Consider the following 7,456-nt stretch of genomic DNA (forward strand, 5'->3'; position numbering starts at 1 on the left):
ATAAAAGTACTCATATTGAAGAGACTAATTTAAATACAACTAAAAAAGCGCTTTGATTACCTTGAAGGTAGAAAAGCGCTATACAAGTAAAACCCATCCATCCATCCATCCATTTCCTACCGCTTATTCCCTTTCGGGGTCGCGGGGGGCGCTGGCGCCTATCTCAGCTACAATCGGGCGGAAGGCGGGGTACACCCTGGACAAGTCGCCACCTCATCGCAGGGCCAACACAGATAGACAGACAACATTCACACACTAGGGCCAATTTAGTGTTGCCAATCAACCTACCCCCAGGTGCATGTCTTTGGAAGTGGGAGGAAGCCGGAGTACCCGGAGGGAACCCACGCATTCACGGGGAGAACATGCAAACTCCACACAGAAAGATCCCGAGCCTGGATTTGAACCCAGGACTGCAGGACCTTCGTATTGTGAGGCAGACGCACTAACCCCTCTGCCACCGTGAAGCCCAAGTAAAACCCATTTATCATTTATTCATAACATTACAAACTGCTGCACTGAAGCGTACGTTCGCACTTTTATTGTGAAGGCCCCGACCGGAAACGACTTCGCTCTTTTCTCCAGCTTGAGCGGAGTTGATAATTAAAGGGCTGTGAAGCAGGCACCCGCGCACTTCCACGCACTGCGAGTCACGGAGTGGACTTCTCCACAGCACTCACGTAACCGTCCGGACGGTGGATATATTTCACGTGTTTTTTTTTTTTTCACCCCGGGAGTGGAAACACGAAAGCTTTTGGGGACTTTTGACGCGCTCCACGTCTGGCGTGACTGAAAGTGTCTGAGCGTGGGTCTCAGTGGGCTGACAATAGCCTTTTTTTTTTTTTTTTCTCCACCCCCACGGAGAGGATAGATGTAGTTGGCCGGGCACCGACTCCACGCGGCGGCGTGTTTCGTGGCAAACTGCGCGGTGAGATGAGGAGGACGTGGAAGACTGCACTGCGTGGAAAGGTAAACTCTTTCTCGGCGTGGATTTGGAGCGACCGTGGAGTGATGCTCCAGGAATGTGAGAAATAAAAACCTTCACTTAAGTGGGTTTGGAGATGTTGTCGAAGTAGGTGTGGACGCTGTTTTGCGTGGAATGAGGAATTTTTTTTTCATCCTGATGTTAAATAAGATGCAGATTTCCCCGAGTGGACGTGTTTTCACGGCTTTGGAGTGCTGTGGTCAAGCTACTGTGCGCCCTCCAGCCACATAGGCTTTTGTTTTGAAGGACCGTGGATAAAGTTCTTTTGTTTTGAAGGACCATGCATAAAGTGCTTAGTAAACAAGTGCATGCACGGATTTAAAGGACGCATTTTCACTTCCGCCTGTTGTTGTTTTCTGTCACCTGGGACTCGAACATGAGTAAATACTTTTGTTGTTGTTGTTGTTTTCTGTCATCTGGGACTCAACACCAGTAAAGACTGTGTTGTTCCTGTCACCTGGGATTCAACACCAGTGAATAATGTTTGTGTTGTTTCCTGTCACCTGGGACTAGAACACGAGTAAATACTGTTGTTGTTGTTTCTTGTCACCTCGGACTCAACACCAGTAAATACTGTTGTTATTGTTTTCAGTCTCCTAGGACTCGACACCAGTAAATGCTGTTGTTGTTGTTCCTGTCACCTGGGACTCAACACCAGTAAATACTGTTTGTGTTGTTTCCTGTCACCTGGGACTCATCTCCGGTAAATACTGTTGTTGTTGTTGTTGTTTCCTGTCACTTGGGACTAAACACCAGTAAATACTGTTGTTGTTTCCTGTCACCTGCGACTCGAACATGAGTAAATACTTTTGTTGTTGTTGTTGTTTTCTGTCATCTGGGACTCAACACCAGTAAATTCTGTTTGTGTTGTTTCCCGTCACCTGGGACGCAACACCAGTAAATACAGTTGTTGTTGTTTCCTGTCACCTTGGACTCAAACATGAGTAAATACTGTTGTTGTTGTTGTTTCCTGTCACCTGGGACTCATCTCCAGTAAATACTGTTGTTGTTGTTGTTGTTTCCTGTCACTTGGGACTAAACACCAGTAAATACTGTTGTTGTTTCCTGTCACCTGTGACTCGAACATGAGTAAATACTTTTGTTGTTGTTGTTGTTGTTTCCTGTCACCTTGGACTCATCTCCAGTAAATACTGTTGTTGTTGTTGTTGTTTCCTGTCACTTGGGACTAAACACCAGTAAATACTGTTGTTGTTTCCTGTCACCTGCGACTCGAACATGAGTAAATACTTTTGTTGTTGTTGTTTCCTGTCACCTTGGACTCATCTCCAGTAAATGTTGTTGTTGTTGTTTCCTGTCACTTGGGACTAAACACCAGTAAATACTGTTGTTGTTTCCTGTCACCTGCGACTCGAACATGAGTAAATACTTTTGTTGTTGTTGTTGTTATTTCCTGTCACCTGGGACTCGAACACCAGTAAATACTGTTTGTGGTGTTTCCTGTCACCTGGGATTCAAACGCGAGTAAATACTGTTGTTGTTGTTTCCTGTCACCTAGGATTCAAACATGAGTAAATACTGCTGTTGTTGTTTCCTGTCACCTGGGACTCGAACACCAGTAAATACTGTTTGTGTTGTGTCCTGTCACTTGGGATCCGAACACGAGTAAATGCTGTAGTTGTTTTTGTTGTTTCCTATCACGTGGGACTCAACACCAGTAAATATTGTTGTTGTTTCCTGTCACCTAGGACTCAACACCAGTAAATACTGTTTGTGTTGTTTCCTGTCACCTGGGATTTAAACGCGAGTAAATACTGTTGTTGTTGTTTCCTGTCACCTGGGACTCAACAGCAGTGAATACTGTTGTTGTTTTTGTTTCCTGTCACCTGGGACTCAACACCAGTAAATACTGTTTGTGTTGTTCCTCTCACCTGGGATTCAAACACGAGTAAATAATGTTTGTGTTTCCTGTCACCTGGGATTGAAACACGAGTAAATACTGTTTGTGTTGTTTCCTGTCACCTGGGATTCGAACATGAGTAAATACTTTTGTTGTTGTTGTTGTTCTCTGTCATCTGGGACTCAACACCAGTAAATAATTTTTGTGTTGTTTCCTGTCACCTGGGACACAACACCAGTAAATACAGTTGTTGTTGTTTCCTGTCACCTGGGATTCGAACACCAGTAAATCCTGTTTGTGTTGTTTCCTGTCACCTGGGATTCGAACACAAATAAATACTGTTGTTGTTGTTTCCTGTCACCTGGGATTCGAACATGAGTAAGTACTGTTTGTGTTGTTTCCTGTCACCTGGGATTCAAACATGAGTAAATACTGTTGTTGTTGTTTCCTGTCACCTGGGACTCGAACACCAGTAAATACTGTTTGTGTTTCCTGTCACCTGGTACGCAACACCAGTAAATACAGTTGTTGTTTCCTGTCACCTTGGATTCGAACATCAGTAAATACTGTTTGTATTTTTTCCTGTCACCTGGGATTCAAACGCGAGTATATACTGTTGTTGTTGTTTCCTGTCAACTGGGATTCGAACATGAGTAAATACTTTTGTTGTTGTTGTTGTTCTCTGTCATCTGGGACTCAACACCAGTAAATAATTTTTGTGTTGTTTCCTGTCACCTGGGACACAACACCAGTAAATACAGTTGTTGTTGTTTCCTGTCACCTGGGATTCGAACACCAGTAAATACTGTTTGTGTTGTTATTTCCTCTCACCTTGGAGTCGAACATGAGTAAATACTGTTGTTGTTGTTTCCTGTTACCTGGGACTCAACACCAGTAAATACTGTTGTTGTTGTTGTTGTTGTTGTTGTTTTCTGTCACCTAGGACTCAACACCAGTAAATACTGTTGTTGTTGTTTCCTGTCACCTGGGATTCAAACACCAGTAAATACTGTTGTTGTTTCCTGTCACCTGGGACTCGAATACCACTAAATACTGTTTTTGTTCTTGTTGTTTTCTGTCACCCGGGATATAACACCAGTAAATACTGTTGTTGTTGTTGTTTTCTGTCACTTGGGACTCAACACCTGTAAATACTGTTTGTGTTGTTTCCTGTCACCTCGGACTCGAACACGAGTAAGTACTGTTGTTGTTGTTTCCTGTCACCTGGGACTCAACACCAGTACATACTGTTGTTGTTGTTGTCGTTTCCTGTCACCTGGGACTCAACATAAGTAAATACTGTTTTTGTTCTTGTTGTTTTCTGTCACCTGGGACATAACACCAGTAAATACTGTTGTTGTTGTTGTTTCCTGTCACTTTGGACTCAACACCAGTAAATACTGTTTGCGTTGTTTCCTGTCACCTGGGACATAACACCAGTAACTACTGTTGTTGTTGTTGTTTTCTGTCATCTGTGACTCAACACCAGTAAATACCCTTTTGTGTTGTTTCCTGTCACTTGGGACTGAACACCAATAACTACTGTTGTTGTTTCCTGTCACCTGGGACTCGAACACCAGTAAATACTGTTGTTGTTGTTTCCTGGGACTTAACACCAATAAATACTGTTTTTATTGTTTCTTGTCACCTGGGATTCGAACACCAGTAAATACTGTTTGTGTTATTTCCTGTCACCTGGGACTCAACACCAGTAAATGTTGTTGTTGTTTACCGTCACCTGGGACTCAAACACCAGTAAATACTGTTGTTGTTGTTCCTGTCACCTGAGACTCAACACCAGTAAATGTTGTTGTTGTTTTTTCCTGTCACCTGGGATTCAACACCAGTAAATACTGTTTTTGTTGTTTCCTGTCACTTGGGACTCGAACACAAGTAAATACTGTTGTTGTTGTTGTTGTTTCCTTTGACCTGGGATTCAACCCCAGTAAATACTGTTGTTGTTGTTTCCTGTCACCTGGGACTCGAACACGAGTCAATAAAGCAGACCAGATCTCAGGATTTCCACTTGAACGAGTTAAAGGTGTGTAAAATATACACTTGTCATTTTTTGGTCCGGTTAAATCGGACTGCAGTTTGGTTTGTTTGGTCAAGTGCGAGCGCGGTCCAGGACCACACCTAACTGGGGGACCTGGACCGCCTCATCCTGAGTAACGTATTTATTGTAATTTATTTCATCTAATTTATTGCTATCTGGGGTTTGACCCGGCATGCAAGACATTAAAACAACGTTGAAAAGTTCGGACTAGGGTTGTCTCGATACCAATATTTTGGTACCAGTACCCAGTGAGACCTAGTTTCCGTCGCTAGTAGGTCGATGAAGATTACCTCTGTTTTGTTTGAACGACTGTTTTACTGCCGTGTTCCAGGCCCCGTTTGAAAACAATTAAGGTCTGTAAATAAATATTTACGGAATATTTCTCTGTAAACAACTCATTTCACAACGTATGTATATGCAATTTATGGAAAAAAATTCTTCCCCACTGAAATTTAGTGGGTGCGCCCTTTAGTCTGAGTACTTTTTGGATTTCTGGACACTCAAAGCGGTTTACAGCGAGAACTGAGAAGCCATCTGTCACTCACACGTGGTGGTGGTGGCGGTGGTGGTAAGCTACATTCGGAGCCACAGCTGTCTTTGGGTAGATTGATGGAAACATGGCTGCCAAGTTTGCTTCTCAGACCACCAACAAGCATTCGTTGACGTACATACTTCTTGTCCATCTCGCCCAGAGACATAACAGCAGAAACTAGGAATGGCGTTTGTACCAAGAAACCCCCAAGTTTCTGGACGACCACTATGTCATGTAGACTATACCAGGAACCCCAAGGTTTTAGACAACCCTTTTTTGTCACAGAGACTATACCAGGAACTCCCAAGTTTCTAGACGACTCCTATGTCACGGAGACTATACCAGGAACCCCCAAGTTTTTAGACGACCCCTATGTCACGGAGACTATACCAGGAACCCCCAAGTTTCTAGACGACCATTGTGTCACAGAGACTATACCAGGAACCCCCAAGTTTCTAGACGACCCCTATGTCCCGGAGACTATACCAGGAACTCCCAAGTTTCTAGACGACCCCTATGTCACAGAGACTATACCAGGAACCCCCAAGTTTCTAGACAACCCCTATGTCACGGAGACTATACCAGGAACCCCCAAGTTTCTAGACGACCCCTATGTCATGGAGACTATATTAGGAACCCCCAAGTTTTTAGACGACCCCTATGTCACGGAGACTATACCAGGAACCCCCAAGTTTCTAGACGACCATTGTGTCACAGAGACTATACCAGGAACCCCCAAGTTTCTACACGACCCCTATGTCCCGGAGACTATACCAGGAACTCCCAAGTTTCTAGACGACCCCTATGTCACGGAGACTATACCAGGAACCCCCAAGTTTCTAAACGACCCCTATGTCACGGAGACTATACCAGGAACCCCCAAGTTTTTAGACGACCCTTATGTCACGGCAACTATACTAGGAACCCCCAAGTTTCTGGACGACCACTATGTCACGGAGACTATACAGTACCAGGAACCCCAAGGTTTCTAGACAACCCTTTTTTGTCACAGAGACCGTATCAGGAACCCCCAAGTTTCTAGACGACTCCTATGTCACGAAGACTATATCAGGAAGCTCCAAGTTTCTAGACGACCCCTATGTCACAGAGACTATACCAGGAACCCCCAAGTTTCTAGACGACCCCCCATGTCACGGAGCCTATACCAGGAACCCCAAGGTTCTAGACAACCCTTTTTCGTCACAGAGACTATACCAGGAACCCCCAAGTTTCTAGACGACTCTTATGTCCCGGAGACTATACCAGGAACTCCCAAGTTTCTAGACGACCCCTATGTCACGGAGACTATGCCAGGATCACCCAAGTTTCTGGACGACCACTATGTCTTGGAGACTATACCAGGAACCCCCAAGTTTCTAGACGACCCCTATGTCACGGAGACTATACCAGGAACCCCCAAGTTTCTAGACGACCCCTATGTCACGGAGACTATACCAGGAACCCCCAAGTTTTTAGACAACCCATATGTCACGGAGACTATACCAGGAACTCCCAAGTTTTTAGACGACCCCTATGTCACGGCAACTATACTAGGAACCCCCAAGTTTCTAGACGACCACTATGTCACGGAGACTATACAGTACCAGGAACCCCAAGGTTTTTAGACAACCCTTTTTTGTCACAGAGACTATATCAGGAGCCCCCAAGTTTCTAAACGACTCCTATGTCACGAAGACTATACCAGGAATCCCCAAGTTTCTAGACGACTCTTATGTCACGGAGACTATACCAGGAACTCCCAAGTTTTCTAGACGACCCCTATGTCTCGGAGACTATACCAGGAACCCCCAAGTTTCTAGACGACTCCTATGTCACGGAGACTATACCAGGAACCCCCAAGTTTCTGGACGACCACTATGTCACGGAGACTATACCAGGAACCCCAAGGTTTTAGACAACCCTTTTTTGTCACAGAGACTATACCAGGAACTCCCAAGTTTCTAGACGACTCCTATGTCACGGAGACTATACCAGGAACCCCCAAGTTTTTAGACGACCCCTATGTCA

The 7,456-nt window shown here is 44.6% G+C and overlaps 1 protein-coding gene across 1 annotated transcript in view; it reads left to right on the plus strand.

The window, feature by feature from the left end:
• The first annotated feature begins 639 nt into the window (after positions 1-639).
• The window catches only part of prickle2b (prickle homolog 2b), a 113,767-nt gene continuing 106,950 nt past the window's right edge, over positions 640-7,456 (plus strand). Inside the window, exon 1 of the mRNA XM_061875257.1 lies at positions 640-966. The gene's annotated coding sequence lies outside the window, so the exon portion shown is untranslated. The remainder of the gene's footprint in view (positions 967-7,456) is intronic.

This window comes from Nerophis ophidion, linkage group LG16, assembly GCF_033978795.1.
Source record: "Nerophis ophidion isolate RoL-2023_Sa linkage group LG16, RoL_Noph_v1.0, whole genome shotgun sequence".
Taxonomy (NCBI): Eukaryota; Metazoa; Chordata; class Actinopteri; order Syngnathiformes; family Syngnathidae; genus Nerophis; species Nerophis ophidion.